Source organism: Hirundo rustica, chromosome 7 (assembly GCF_015227805.2).
Source record: "Hirundo rustica isolate bHirRus1 chromosome 7, bHirRus1.pri.v3, whole genome shotgun sequence".
In the NCBI taxonomy this organism is placed as follows: domain Eukaryota; kingdom Metazoa; phylum Chordata; class Aves; order Passeriformes; family Hirundinidae; genus Hirundo; species Hirundo rustica.
In genome coordinates this window covers 24,177,041-24,192,639 of record NC_053456.1, presented here as the reverse complement: position 1 = coordinate 24,192,639, position 15,599 = coordinate 24,177,041, and the positions used below count along the sequence as shown (strand labels likewise).

At 36.6% G+C, this 15,599-nt stretch overlaps 1 protein-coding gene across 8 annotated transcripts in view; it reads left to right on the top strand.

Moving 5' to 3' along the window:
- Positions 1–15,599, top strand: part of PDE1A (phosphodiesterase 1A) — a 201,923-nt gene that overhangs the window by 108,709 nt on the left and 77,615 nt on the right. The window lies entirely within an intron of this gene.

The window sequence follows — 15,599 nt, the reverse complement described above, 5'->3', positions numbered from 1 at the left end:
TCCTTCCCCTCCCTGTCACAGCAGGATGCAACAGCAGCCAAGAGGTGAATCAGTGCAGGCAGGTGAGCTGGGGAGAACCCCATCCCATGTTTTTTTTACTCAGCTTTTGTGGAGTTCTTTCATTTCCTTCAGGCTGCTGCAGTGACTCAGCTTGTGGCCAGCCCAGTGAGTCCCTTCTGGAGAAACTGAAAGCGGCATGGGGATGGTGGGAGAACACGGTATGGTCACTGCACATGGTATCAGTCACTCTTACCCTCGTGTGGTGGAGCATGCAGCTGGGTCTGCCCAAATGGATGGAGAGCAGTTCTATGTAAAAAAATTGGGCAAAAGTTGGCCCTGATATACCAGATTCCTCGCTGTAGTCAATAGTCCACAGAGATGCCCTATAATTTTAATAGTGAAGGCTGGGAAATTATCTCCAGGACGGGTGCCTGCAGATACTTTCTTTATATGTTTAGTTATGCTGAGGACTCTGAAATTCCAATTTGCAGTGAAATTAAGGTCAGTAGTAGACCCATTACCATTTAAATTCCACGTTCGCCCCTAAATGACAGGCTAAGCTTATTTTGCCTTGTGCAGAGAGGTGCATGTCTCTTGTACAGCAAAAGAAACCTGGATGATGGACTTTACATCTCTTGGCCATTCTGGGGACATGACCCTGTAGTGGCTGTGTCACAGAATCATTGTTCACAGTATAGCCTGTTCCTCTCTGGTTCCATTACTGCGTGTTTTTTTAGCTGAAGCAAGTTTGCATAGTGTATTGGAAATATAAACAGAACTCTAAAAGCCACAAGACATCCTTAACTACAGGGCCATCAAACCTTCTGCTTCACAAATAAGTATCATGTTTTCTTTGGATTTGTTAGCACTTTCTCACTATTACTTTTTCCACCAGTAATACTATTTTAGTATGTCAGAGTTAATTTTAACATTTTTAAAAGGTACAAAATAACTGTATTGAAACAATGCTCTTCCTCCTAAATGTCCTCAGAATGAAAAGCTTTTTTTTTATTAAATAACTTTTTTTTTAAAAAGGAGTATTTCTTCCTGTTATGTGAGTTGTTTTCTCTGTAATCCTGTTTCATGATAGTTGCTGAACACTGCTTCAAATATTTTGCCAGTTCAGATTTGTTTCTCAAACAAACAGGAGGTTTTTATAACTCACCATGAATCAACCACCTAATTTTGGAAAGCAAAATGTTTCCATGTTACGAAGATTAGCCAGTAAATGAATATTAACTTTTGTTTCTCTGTGACATAAATAACAGGCAGAACAACTTTGCTCTGGGTATTTTTTTTTCTTGTTTAGGGTGTAAAGGGTAATCTTTTTACTCAATGGTTAAAAAATTACATTATCGAAAATTATTAAATTATAGGAAAGTAACAGAAAAAGCAGATCCATAAACTTGTTAAAACTTGTGCAACTTGTTAAAACGTTCTGAATTGGGGCAATCATGATATTTAATGGCATGTTATTGCATAGTATAGCTCTTAACTCACTGTGGCTGACTGACTGCTGCCCTGTGGCAGTTACACCTGTGCATTCGTGTTGACGTCAGCTAGGTTTCTTTGGAAGTTAAGATCAGTGATTGGCACTAAACATAAAATGTTCTGTTTGTAAAGAAAATAATGTGTGCAGGAAGCAATGAGTATCAAGTGGGTTTGAAAAGTTTTGGCAGATTATTAAGAGGAAATATTTAACAGGAGGGTTAAACTTTAAACTAAAGACATTTTCCTCTTGGCTTTATTAAAAATATCTCTTTAGATTTTAAATGAGAAAAAGACACCTATAGACCAACTGTAGTCACCATGACAACAACTTAAACTCACAAAACACACAGCAGAATTACTTGGCAGCATAGTTACTTACAAGCTAATACATGAAATCAGCAGAACATAGGCTAACACCTAAAATTTTTTTTTTTTTTTGCTATCTTAATACGGGAACAAACTCTAGAGCATGTAGAGCAAACATGAACTCAGGCTCTGTCTTATTTTTGGAATGATTTTTGTGAATTTCATTTGAATAACAAAAATATTTTTTGGGGGGCAGATTTTTTTTTGTGTGATCATCTACAAGGGGGTTTATGTATTTCAACCAGAGATGGCAATGACCTACCAGTATCAAGTAATATATCTTTTGCCAGTGCAAAAATGTTCCCCTACACTGATTGTTATTGTCTAGTCTAGTTTTAAAAGTTTAAAGCTATGTAGATTCCATTGTTTCCCCTGGGAGCCGAGTTTGTTTCGTTGCCAGGAAGCTTTCCTGATGCTCAGCCTCAATTTTTCCATGTTTAATTTCAGGCTATTAATATGAGAGCCTCATACTGAATAACTATTCTACTTTTTGCTATGATCTTAAAATGTTTGTAGATGCTGTCAGTCTAGCCAAATATGAACCAATCTATACTTATTTATTTTTAACTTTCCACAATTGAGTATTTAAAGCTCCCAGTTAATGCTGTCTTTGAGTAATTTCTACTTTCCGTGGATTTGCTTTGTTATAGGAAAATTGAATTCCATTTACTTTCTTATACTGAAGTAATATGAGAAATAATGCTCTCTTTCTTTTCCAAGATGTAGTTAAATATATTCAAATTAAAGACATATTTTTAATTACATGTTAGCATGAAAATTGGTCTCCTGAAGTCTATCTCAATAGTACCCATTTTCATCTCTCTCTTCCTTTGAAACACATATTGAAATATATTCTTTCAGATTTTTCTTTGCTTCCAGCACCATGAGATTATTTTCTTAATGTTGTTTTCTGTGCATTTTCAATACCTTTTAAATCATCTTTGTTATCACCTGACTTGAAAACCTGAAAATTCCATTAATGTTTTTCCATTATTGCATAATAAGTGAAAGAAAAAGAAAAAAAAGTTTTAGTCCTGGATATTCACAAAAATGCAAAACTTCATCCTGATGTTACTCTGTTTATGATTTTACTGTAAATTTCTCAAAAATATCTCCCTTTGCAAGCCAATCTGAATTATATTTCCAGGTATTCAAGTGTCTAAATCTTTCTGAAAAGAAAACTGGTGATATAATTTCTACTCTACTTAATCAATCTGCTTGTTTTATTATTGTTCCATCAAGAAGGCACTGGAGATTACTCGGTTCAGTCCTTATAAAAAGAAGAAAGAATTAAATTGCTCAGAATTCCATAATTCCCCAGCTAATCAGCATGTTATTCTCTTACTCTATGTTCTGAATTACTAGGGACATGTAAATTCACATTACTTATTGATATCCACCAGTGTTGCGGATTACTTCCTTTGGCTATCTTTTTTTTGTTTTTTGTGGTTTTTTTTTGTGTGTGGGTTGGGGTGTTTTTTTTTTTTTGTGTTTTTTTTTTTTTTTTTTTTTTTTTTTTGTGTGTGGTTTTGGTTTTTTTTTTAGGACTCATTGGAACATATGAAACTCTTTCCTATGTAAAGGATGATTATTGTGAACTATTCATGATGATTATTGTGAACAAGAAAAACCTGAAGACCTTGCTTTTAGCAAGTGTTTTGATGAGAGTGACTTCAATCATCAGTGTAGTGTTGGGTTTACAGGAGTACTTGGATATATCTTTATATCCTGGCAGATACATAGCAGCAGCTAATATAAGAACGTGCCTTTGCCAGCTACCTTAAGACCACCTCGATGCCCAGAAAACCTTCATAAATCTTCCCTTCAGAGGACACTGAGAAGTTAATTATGTCAATACTGGAGCAATTCAAGCAGCTGTGCTGTGGAATTTATTCTCTACATGGCTCTTGGACCTACTGAGCTTAACAAATGAACTTAGAGTTGATGGAAATCTCTCTCTGAGGTATTTGATTTCTGTGTAGACGCAAACACGTTTACCTCACTCCTCAGTCAGTGCTTCCTCGGATGCAGGAGCACCCTCGGACCAGACTCCTACTTCCTAACCTGATGAAAATGTGGGGGATTCCCTTAGCAGGGCCTGGCTGTAGCAGTAGCACTCACCAGAGTTACCCCTATGGACAACAAAGAAGTTTCTTTAAGAAGATGGCAGCTGCAAAAATATCAGGGAACTATTTTGGGACTAAAGGAAGTAGACAAATGAAAGGCAGACTTAAAAGAGCATCTAGATCTTTGTAAAACAGGCATTCCTGACACACACAAGACAGACAAAGATAAAATCTTTGTTTTATAAGGGTATCCTAACTTGCTTCTTATAATGGAAAGGAACATAAGATTTTTCTGATAGGAATCCACTTTGTAGTATAGTACAGGGAGCTTTATACTCTTCTCTGGAAGCTAAATGGTAAGAAACAGAAGAGCAACCTTCTTGAATGTATTGCACACAGCTTTGTATTGTGTAGACAAAACCTTTTGGTGACTTGCACAGGTGGCTGTGGATTAAAGTGGGCTTGTATTGTGCTGCTGCATATAGTGCCAACAGGGTTTCAAAATGTGAATAACAAATACGCGTTCAGAATAAATAGGAGCAAGAAACAAAATTATCAGGAAACAAAAAACAGATTGTAATGAAATTTTATAAATAAATGATAAATGGTTCTTTGCACAACATCACAATGTACTGAGGGATTCCTTGACAAAAGACATTGTGGATGCCAGGAATGTACAAGGGTGCAGAAATAGACTGAGAAACTGCATAGAAGAGTTATTTATTTCTAGACACATAGAAACCAACTCTGTGTCAGGGAGCCCTTTACCCCCTTATGGCCAGAGGCTGGCAGAGTATCCAATATCACTCTATACTACTTATGCTCTTTTTCTCTTCCCTAGACACCTGCTTTTGGCACTTTTAAAACTGTATATGAATGAGATGGACTTTAATTGTGACTCAATGTAGATGTGCTTTCGTTTCCAGGAACAAACTAAAAGCATATGATATCAGTTTTTGCTGCTGAGCTCATAAATGAATAATATTTCATTAGAAAGGTTGAAGAAAGGGAAAAGACCAATATTGGTTGAATTAGAAAATACATTTGATCTAATGAAATACTCATAAGGACTCAAGGTATTTACTCAGCCACATAATCAGCTGAGCAAAATTCACACATCTTTTTTTTAAGTACACAGAAGCCAGTAAGAACCACAGTGTGATTTAAGGAGCTCCACTGTGATTTAAAACTAAAAGTTAGCCCATATTATAAGTTATGAGTCAAATCTTTAATTTCATTGAATTAAGTGGATAAATAGCATTTCATATTTTCTTTTTCAAGATCCTAAGCTTGCAACAGTTATTGTAGCTTATTGTCATGACTTTTCCCCAGTAAAGGTAAATTTATAGTGTGAGAAAGAAAAATTTAGCCACTGATTTGATAGTCAGGATGAAAGATTTTTTTTATTGGCCTTTACTAGTTTGCAGATCACAGAAGTGTAGAATAATTCAGGTTGGAAGGAACTTCCCCACTCTGATTAGATTTTTGCAAGATATTGTTCAGCTGAGTTTGGAAGAACTGGCTCTGTTCTTGCAGTTCCAAGAATAGAGATAATGTAATCGAGCGTTATTCTTTTTAAAATATCTGTCAATAGCTGAAGAACTTTGGCTTTATCACCTGTTTCACAATTAATACACATACTTCAGCTGAGATGTTGCCATGGAACATCTTATCGAGGATGTTTCATCATGCCTACTGAATTCTGGGCCTTGAACTTCTGGGGCAAGGACACTGGTTCTCTTTATGGAAAATAATGTAACATTGTGTTGAGAAAGCTTGGCTATTTCTTGTGTAGTCATAAAAAAGAAAACAATTGGACAAAAGCTATTGCACCATAAAGCATAAATCAATGAAGTTTAAATAAAACTTTTTGGAGTTTTTGAAATAAATCCCCCAGAAGTTTTAGTAGTGCACAAAACCCCTTGAAGAATTACAAATATTTCACAATCTGCATATGGTTCCCCTATTATATTCTGAATAATCCATTCTAATATTGTATGGTTACAGCATGATATTTAAAGTTCAGAAAAGGGTGTGAAACAGCAATCACCACAGATTTTTCTTAGTAACTCTCGAAATCAAGACACTTGTGTCACACTACTTGGTTCTGTATGTCTTTTTATGTGGGGATCTCATGAGAGGGCTGTGGGGCACAGTTCTGACATGAAAATGAAAAGCAGACACATTTTTCTGTGAAATTCTCCTGATATGACACCGGGTACGTGCGTGCTTGTGGTCAGTAGCTGATGGCGCTCTGCCTCCCAGGGCTCTGCAGAAAGTCACCAGGAAAATCCAAGGCATATCCTTGCTTGGAAAAAATGATGTGGGGGGATGAAGCAGGCTGCAAAGGGTTTGTGATCATTGTTAACTTTGGGCAAGAGCAGCTGCAAAACTTTATGCAAGTTGTCGGAGTAGGTGGGTTCAGCTGTGTGTTCTAACACTCAGATCTGTGAAGTTTAAACATAGAAATAGGCTGTTGACTTAAATGGGCTGGGCATGACCTTAGAGCCACACATGAGCTTACATAGCCTGCAGGTGGAAGGACTAATTCTATCTATTGTTTGCTGATAGCTGCCCTGATCTACACGTCAGAAAAAGCCATGAATTTTAGTTGAACGTTTGGCAATCAAGCACTTGAACTCTGCCAAGCAATATGCACCTCTGACATAGCAGGAAAAATGTGTTTAGCATCTGGGCAGACTGGATTAGAGAGAAGAAGGCAAGAGGCATCTGCTTGTAAGTACTGTGCCTGTTCCTCCCTAGGCATGTGGGAGACTTCTGATGCTTTCAGGAAGCTATTTCTTGTACTTCATATGCCTCTACCATGGCTTGTGGGTGGAGTTTCCCCATCTGTATAGCAGATGAGGATTTCGGACAAGCAGGATGTTGTAGCCGAGCTGAAAAATATCTTATTTAAGGTACAAAAACTTTTCAAGATCAGAGTGAAATTTTATATATATATATATATATATATATATAAAATCTCTGAGGAGATTATTGGTAGATGGGAACAAAAATTGAGACAAATTGTGGAGGCTTTTCAAAAGAAAAATGTAGCTAAATCATCTGAGTTTCTTCACAGTACCTTTCAGTGGAGTTCCTATCTGACATGTAAATGCAAGAAGGAAATTACATGTCTTTAAAAGCATGTCTTCAGAATTCTCCTGAGGTTCGTAGTAAATAATTTAAAATATTGTCAATATGGCACACGAGAAACACCATCCATCCATTCCCTGCTGTAGAATTGTTTGTCCAGTAAACTGGCTCTTTCTGCCTCAGAAATGTTGACATATTAAATGTGCTCTCTCTCCCAGTGGCTTACAAAGCAGTTTTGTTTCTACATAACAAAATGGCTTTTTATGTTATGAAATCTTGGCATCGATACATCTCTGAACATCTACCCCAAAATACAGCAACTAGTCTAAGTTCTTAATAAATAATAGGCAGTAATAGTCCCCTAGTGTTGCTCTTTGCTAAGAAGAAGTAGAACTAGCAATGGGAATTCAATCATTGTGTAACAGAGACAAATTTAGAGAAGATGAAACAAAATTAGGATATGTGTCATTTAATGATACTGGAGTATGTATCTCATCCTGTGGAAGAACTTTGGAAACATTACACAATTATTCTCATGTGGCTCGAGCAAAATGAAATGCTAAGCATTATTGTGTTTTTGAGCATAAGACTTATAAAATTATTTGTAGACGAAGAAAACCCCATTATTCTTGCTTATTTTAAAAGCAAAAAATTAGTCATTTTGGTAACAAATAGCAGCACTGAGTTTCACAGCTAAAGGTCACTTGGAAACAAGGATGTTTTCCAAATGGGCTTCAAATGAACCCAGCTTTCATGAAAGTAATTAGAGTTTTACAATATTGGAGAGTTATCATTAGTTCCACAAATTTGTCAAGAACAGAAGCACCACCTCATGATAATTTTGAACATGATGAACAGCTGAAAATCAATAGTTTTTTTGATCAGACTTGATTATGGGTTTTGGTACTCTAGAATCCTCTTTCTTTCATTTAAGATTTAGGAAAAATAATGAAGGTATTTTCCTTACAGTGAAAGATGGAGTTCATAGATTCATGATAGATTGTCCAATTTTATGAATATATTGAATGAAAATATACCATCATTTCCAATGGGCTTATTGTCCTGTACTTTTGCTATTCTTCAAATTTCCTCATGTTGACTAATAAAATTGCCTTACCTTGGCTATTTTTATTTCTGTACTTCAAAAAAAGGCAAGAAAAAATTAATAAGCAAAGTCAAGATAAAAATGACAGTTCTAAAATTTTATTGCAAGTTCTTGTGCTTTCTCTGTTTAATGATCTTTGATTTAATTGAGAGAAATCTACATCAAGGAACACCACAGAATATAGCAGCAAACATGAAATAATTGCTTTAATCAAGTGCCTTACTGAAAATTTCAACCTTTTTTCTCATTTTTTTCGTAATTGATATTAGTATTGTTTGTTCAACAAATAAGTTAGCTACCTGCAAACACAGGTCCATTGTATTGTAACAGTTTCAACATGGTTTTGTCATTTACCTGAGCTATGCAAGAAAAGGAAAGAGGTAAAATATGTAACTTTCCAAAGTAATGGAATGTTTGCATTTGCAATGACTCGGTGCATTTTAAGTGAGCTCTTTATTCCCGTTTAACCATCTCATAGATTTGGAGCAATTAACTAATCTGAAACCAGTATCTGTGGTTTTTAAGCTGGACAGTCTTATGACCATGTTAAATTAAACAGAGCTCAGCAGAATGATGAATGCAAACATCAGGACTGGAACTTGTAGGAAAGGCCTTGACTTTGGTTTAAAAGCTAGGTTTGGCCAGGCAGGTAGTTCCCAGTGGTCAGTCACCGTGGTGTCTTGAGGCTGGAGTTTTGGACAATGGAATCAACTCCCTGCTGGGTTTTCAGCATGCAGGAGAAACACCAGACACAGAATGGCAAGAACAGGCCTGTGAGCCAAGAGAGTCGTGTCTTATTTCCCATGACCCCTGGTACCTATCTTCTCATGTTCCTCAGTGTCCCTATTTGTGGAACAGAGAGAAAATTTGGTGTGTAAGTCTCAGCTTGTTTATAAAATGTCACAATATCCTTAGATAGAAAGCGCTATGAAAATATAATCTTTTCTACTAAATACAACCCCACGTTACCAGGCTCCTCTCCTCTGTCTTAACATTTTAACACAGCTAATTTTTATGTTAAAAAAAAAAAAAAAAAAAAAAAAAAAGTTTGCAAAAATGAAGAAGTTAATTCACAAGATACTAAGTACATTGTCATAAATTGTCATAATGATGGAAATTCATGTGTCTCTGACTTATTCAGTGTAGAAACTCTTAATCATGCATCCATTAGAAAATATGAAGAACCACTTATTACTGCATTTATTTATATGCATTGCTGTCTTTTGTTCAAGACTCAGTATAGAAGCAAGGTAGATATAGAAGCTTGAAATTGCAGGAAGATAACAGAACCTATTTCTTTACCCAAAGATAAGAAATTGTTAGGAAGCCATTAAATTTATAATAGATTATTAATGGAGTCAGCTTTTCATATTACATTTACAAAAAAGCAATCCTTTCCAAGGTGGCATGTTTAGGGTGAGGACAGAGTGGAGTACACAGGTTATAAAAGAAGATTAAATGACTTGTCGCTGATTCTGTAGAGCTTCTAACTTGTAATTCTAAATGGTGAAATGTGACAAATTACAGATTTCATCTAAATGTATTTCTTTCAAGCCATTTGATGTTTGATAGATTTCTATTATGATTGTTTTCAACAAAATGGTTTCTTTTGCATAGCATATGTTTTCTTTGTGAGAATGTGCTTTTATTTTTTTAAATCCCCTCTTTTAAGTCAAAACTTACTTTTGACTTTGGAAAATTCAAAAAAGAGATTTTAGATTTTCCATAAAATTATAGATTATTTCTAAAAGTGCTAAGTAACCTAAAATTACCATATTTTTATCTCTGTTTTTCAAATTAACATAAATACTTTCTAAATTAAAACCAAGCATAAAGCAGGTTTATATCTTTTTATTTGAAAGTCATCAGGTCAGGTTCATAGTTTTATTGTCACAACTTGTCCTTGCTCAAATCAATAAAAATTACAAGATGCGAATACGAGAAGGATAAAAAATTTCTCTTGCACTGAATGTCCTTGCTTGGTAACTACAAAATATGAACTTAATGGTTTTTTCACTTGCTCCCAACATAATTTTTTGTATTTTACATTCCTGTTACAAAATTCTTCTTGCTGGGGAATGTGCAGGGTATGACTGTCCCTGACCTGGAAGGGAATTCCTGTCAGGACCATTGAGACTTCAGCACTTCAGGGCCTTTGCAGCTGCCCTGTCCCAGCTGAATTGAACAGTTTTATGGGCAACCAACAGGCTCGGTCCCAGTAAATAAGTAATTGCATCTTTCAGCAGAAAGTATGTCAGAAGTGGCAGGGCAGTTAACAATTAAATGGTGACTGTTACGCCTGTCTCAGGAAACAGCTGGATGAGACTTGGATTTTTTTCACATTTTTCTTAGAAAATAGGAAAAGTCATGGGAACTTTCATACATTTTTGCTACTATTATATTCCTCTGCTGATGCACTTGTTCTTTTTTCTTTCTATTTTTCCAAATTTTTGTTGTTGTTGTTCCTGTTATTATGACAAAATTTCAGTAATGCCAGTAGTATCTGGTACATATACAAAACTGTAATAATATGAATGTGCCGTGGTGGGTGAGCCCTGAATGAGCCCTTTGGTCTTATCTGAGTAACAAATGACTTTTTAACCTCTAGAAAGACTCTCAGAGACATATTGCTGTGGAGAATCTTTTCAGGGGTCACCGAGTGGTGGGAAGGATTTGTACTCTATGGAGTTTGATGCCAAGGCTATCTGGAGTTCAATGCCAAGGCAGAATTATAAGTGAAAAAAGAATATCCTCTTAACCTTTAGGTCTACCTTTTAGCTGACATTCAGTGAGCTACAGCTCATGCAATGCACGGAGAAAATATGTTGTTCCATGTTGTTTCTTATGTTTATCCCAAACATACAACCTTTTCTAAATTTAGTTTGACTATAGGGGCTAATAGCCAAATTTAGATAAAACCATTTGCTAGGAATAACTTTGGACTCTCTTAAAATTAGTATTATAGGGCACTTGGGTTTCTGGGAAGGTTTTATTTTAGGGTCCAGTGACGTGATATGGTATGCTGTGCAATTCTACAGCAAAATAACTTGCATTATTTGAAAAGTGTAGTAGTATTTTCCATTGTTCACAAATGAATCGTCATGATTTAACGAATAGCACTTCTTTCCTCTGCAAAACTGCAAATATTACAATTACAGATTTGCACCACAGCAAAGTGTTCTCCGAAGCATGGGCTTGAACCATTTTGCCTCAGTGCTACAAGAGCTGTGTTCAGGGGTCTGCTGTGCAGCTGCCCCACTGTGTGTCTTCTGTTGTCTTTAGGTGGGTAAGAAATCTCAGAAAGTCATTGGGATTTTAAAAGAGCTGAAACAGGTGCCTCAGTTACTGACAGGCCAGTTTTTTTGCTCTGTCTTACAGGTTCATTGTACGCGTTGATGGTTTCCTAATAAATAAAGCAAATAGTCTAATTTTAGTGGAATAGATTGAATAAAGATTGAAGGGTGTCTTTATTTATATGATGACTTTTTAGGAAAAAAACTTTTATATGGCAGTATTTGTCTCATAGCCTAGACCAAAGTCAGCTTCTATTAGCTGGATTCTCTCTAAAGCAACCTGAGATGGTTGTGTCTCACTCAGTGTTGAGTGAATAGAGGTAAAAGTGCAGAATTGCCACCTTCTTTGATGAGAATCTCAAAACCAGCTTTGTGTGAACATGTAAAGCTGCTACAGTAAATACTTGCATAGATATCACAGATGTTTTCCACAGCCTGAGCACATTTGTTTTCTAGTTTGTAATGGTTGAAGTAAAATTGTGTTGACAAATGTGTTTTCTTTAAAAAAGAAAAAGATACTGAGACTTTATGTATAAGGATGTTGTGTGCAATGGTACTGGGTCTGTTCATAGCTGCATAATGATATTCATACATTTCTAATGATTTTCAGAACATTGGGAGATGGAAAAGTCGTAAGTATTACTTATCATCCCTTAAAGAATGGTAGATGTACCATGGTCATGACAAAGAGCAGGAAGACTGTTGAGGTGGCTGTAAATTCTACATACAGAAAGATCTTAGAAAAGTCACAGTGATTGGTTTAATAAGTATCCTACATAAATTATCATCTGTAATTTTTTATTAATGAAACTGGAGCTGAGGAAAGCTAAGACGTAACTCCTGTCAGACAAATTTTTGAAATGCCTGTGGTCCTAGTTAGAATAGGAATGCAGATGCAGTTTCATTAAGTCCAGGCAGAATTTCAGTAATGAGCCATTTAAATGACCATTCAGTTGTGGGTTTTTTTGTCAGATGCTGATTCTTTTTCTCCAACTATAAATGTTAGTTCAACATAAAAATATATGTCTTGAAGTACAGTGTCCACCTTAATTACACAATTTGAATGCTCTAAAAATATTATTGTTTTGCAAATTAAATATTTTGGACCTCATGTACAATCAAAGAACCCCTAAAAATTGTAGTTGGTCACAATTAAACTATTTTTCCATTAGTTTTTTGGGTTACTTTAGTACAGGGTATGTTGATAAACTGTCTTCTAAGATGGTCTCATTTTATGTAGCTTTTTATTATTAGCTCATTTCTGAAAGTTGTCTTTGAGATAACCATCATATTTCAACAAGTTTTTCTTTTAGTTCCTTTTCTGTCCTCACATGAAAATGGATGAGCATTATTTGGAGGGATTTTAAGGTCAAAAGAGCTGATACCAAGAGAAAGACAGGTGAGAGGCTGAATTCCAGCTTTGTTTGTGATAAGCAGTCATGTCCATTGTGCTGGAGGGGTTAGGTACCATCTTACTCTGCTGACTGTGGAAAAAATCCCAGCTGGCCTCTCCCCAGGGAACCACAGTGTGACCCCTCAGTTTGGAAGGGAGAGAAGTGACTGGGAAGATTTAGTATGGGGAGACAGGAAAGAGGAGGAGGAGGGAGTTGCTACACTGGAGCACTCACATGTTCCCTGGGTAACCTGCTAGTCAGACCTAGTAACTAATAAACTGCATTACAAAATAGAGTCCAAGCTAGGAGAGCAGAGTTGATCTGAGAAAACAAAAACATTGCCATAGATTTTATCTGATTGGTTTGGTTCCCATTTATGTTATGGCCAGTGTGCTATTTGTCCAGCAGTGGGGGTGGATTTAATCTCCGCTCCTTTGCTACCATTCTGGTGGTATAAAAATATATGTGGTGTTAAGAATGTACATTGCTTTCCTATTCATGTTACTTAGGCATCACACTTGACTGAGAAGTAGAGTAAAACCTAGGCACAGTAGAAATGGTGAGATCTCCTTTGCTAAATCAGGTCATAATCAGTCACAAAAGGTAAAGAAACATAGAAAAAAGGGGTAACTGTGCTCCTGACATGTCAGAAGAATGCAGCATATATGTGCTTGCTCTGTTTCTGGTTTTCTGTCTTTTTTCTGTTCTCCTCACGACACATGTACGAGACCAGGCTTTTTATGTCATACTGCAGCAATAGCACCATCCCACACACTCTCTGTCTCTAAGAAATGTAACCCTTCCCTCACTCATCTTCAAGGAGATTTCAGTGATTTCTGAACTGAGTATCTTCTGCCTGAAGGAGCGTGTGTCTGCTTTACCTGTAGAGAACTGACAGCCTAGGCTTACATCACTTGCTCAGATACAGGTCTCTAGTGCCATTTGAGACACCCAAGGGTCCCTGAGACATCCGCCCAGGGCTGGCAGATATGACCCAGGACCAGCAGGACACCTGCGCTCTTCTGGAGCAGCAGCTGGCGACCAGGTGAGATACTCCAGGGCATCTCCACTGCAGCAAGATGCCTGTCTTAGATTACTGATTTGAGCCTCCTCTTTCTGGGCATGCTGTATGATTAATACATAAAATGACTGATTGAGCTCCTGGTTTTGTTTTTGTTTTGTTCTGAGGCCGAGTTGTACAAATCTGTAATTATATCGTCTTCCTCTGGCTGCTAATGGAGCCGCTTGTACACATAATTGCTGACTGTTGAGGGTAGAATGTGCAGAACTGAGCTCTCCCTCTCTGAGTGCTCTGGCTAGGCAGCTGCTCTTCTTGACAGCAACTTCAATAAATGACAGACCATTCCAAATTTATCTTGTTCACAATATTAAAGAAACAAAGCCACACAACTTTTAAAGCTGATAACTAAAAATGAGCATGTATATTTTTGCACAGAAGGCTTTGCACTTCAGGGATTGTAAAATCTTCTGTCAATTCTGGCAGCATACAATTTGTGAAAGAAGCAGAAGACTAGATTATACAGCATCTCTTTCTGAGACCAGATTTATGTTTTGTGTGCCAGAACTACATTAAGCAAATCCTCTTCTTCCTTCTCAAGGAGCTTGCCAGCTTGTACCTCTCTGAAAAAAAGAATTTTCTTTTTCAGGGATAAACATTACTTTGAAAACTTTTCCATGCACCTGGGTGGTGACCAAAGACAACAAATAATAGAACAGGAAACCATAATTCAGCTCTTTACTATATAGAAAGCCTTGCAGATGACCTAAGCAGCTTTTAAAAGAGGTTGATTTTGGTTTTTGGCTGCTGGAAATGGAAAATCTGTCTCTTTGATTGTATTCTGTGTACATTTAATCAGTTTGTAATCCTCTCCTTAGTTCTGTGCCTACACTAGTTTTCTTTCTAGTTCAGAGAACAAGACAGAAAACAAAGTCAGAGTGTTCCCAGTGAGATGGCTCTTGAAGATTCAAAAGTTGCAGACTGAACTGGTGGCATGGCTTTAAGTGCTTAGGGTTTAGAGCAAAATCAGTATAAGAGCGACATTTCTGTCATTCCTTAAGTGCTTTCTGGCTTGAGATGGGTATTGCTAGCAGTTGTGGTATGTAATAGCCTTATTATGAATGTAATAGCTTTATTATGAATGCTGCTTTCCCCCCAGTTAATTATTTATTTTTAAATACTTTTTCAAGTCTCATTTAAGGTTTTGTTTTAACATAATATCAAGAGGTGAAATGTGTGCCAAACCTCAAAGCTGAAGACAGATGATTGCCCTGTAGGTTGGCTCATTCCTTCGACTTTGCTTGAGAAAGCACACAGGCAGCAAAGTGACTTCTGGCAGTGTTTGTTGGGTCATAGGAGGAAGCCAATTCCTCCAGTACACCAGGTATAGGCAATTCCTTGGAAGTGCATTCTGTACAGTAATATGTAGAAACACATCTCAAAGAAAAGGCGTAAACAGAAAATTATTAATTTACTGTGGCAGTGGTTTTTATTCTTTGTTGGTGTTTTGTTTTGATTTTGTCCCAGATATTTCCATCTTTGTGAGCTCTGCAGCTGGTACCAATGGCCAGTTGTATCAATAAACAAGTCAAAGTTCAAGGGACCTTTCAAGGGACCTCCTGCCAGTTATGATTCTTCAAGCAGTTTAATACAGTCTTACTGATATATATTTTCCAATGATGTGTGCCTCTCCGCAGAGAAAGAAGTGAACTGAAATTTTCAGTCATTCTATCAAAAATGACTGAACAAAACACGAACAAAAACCTACGT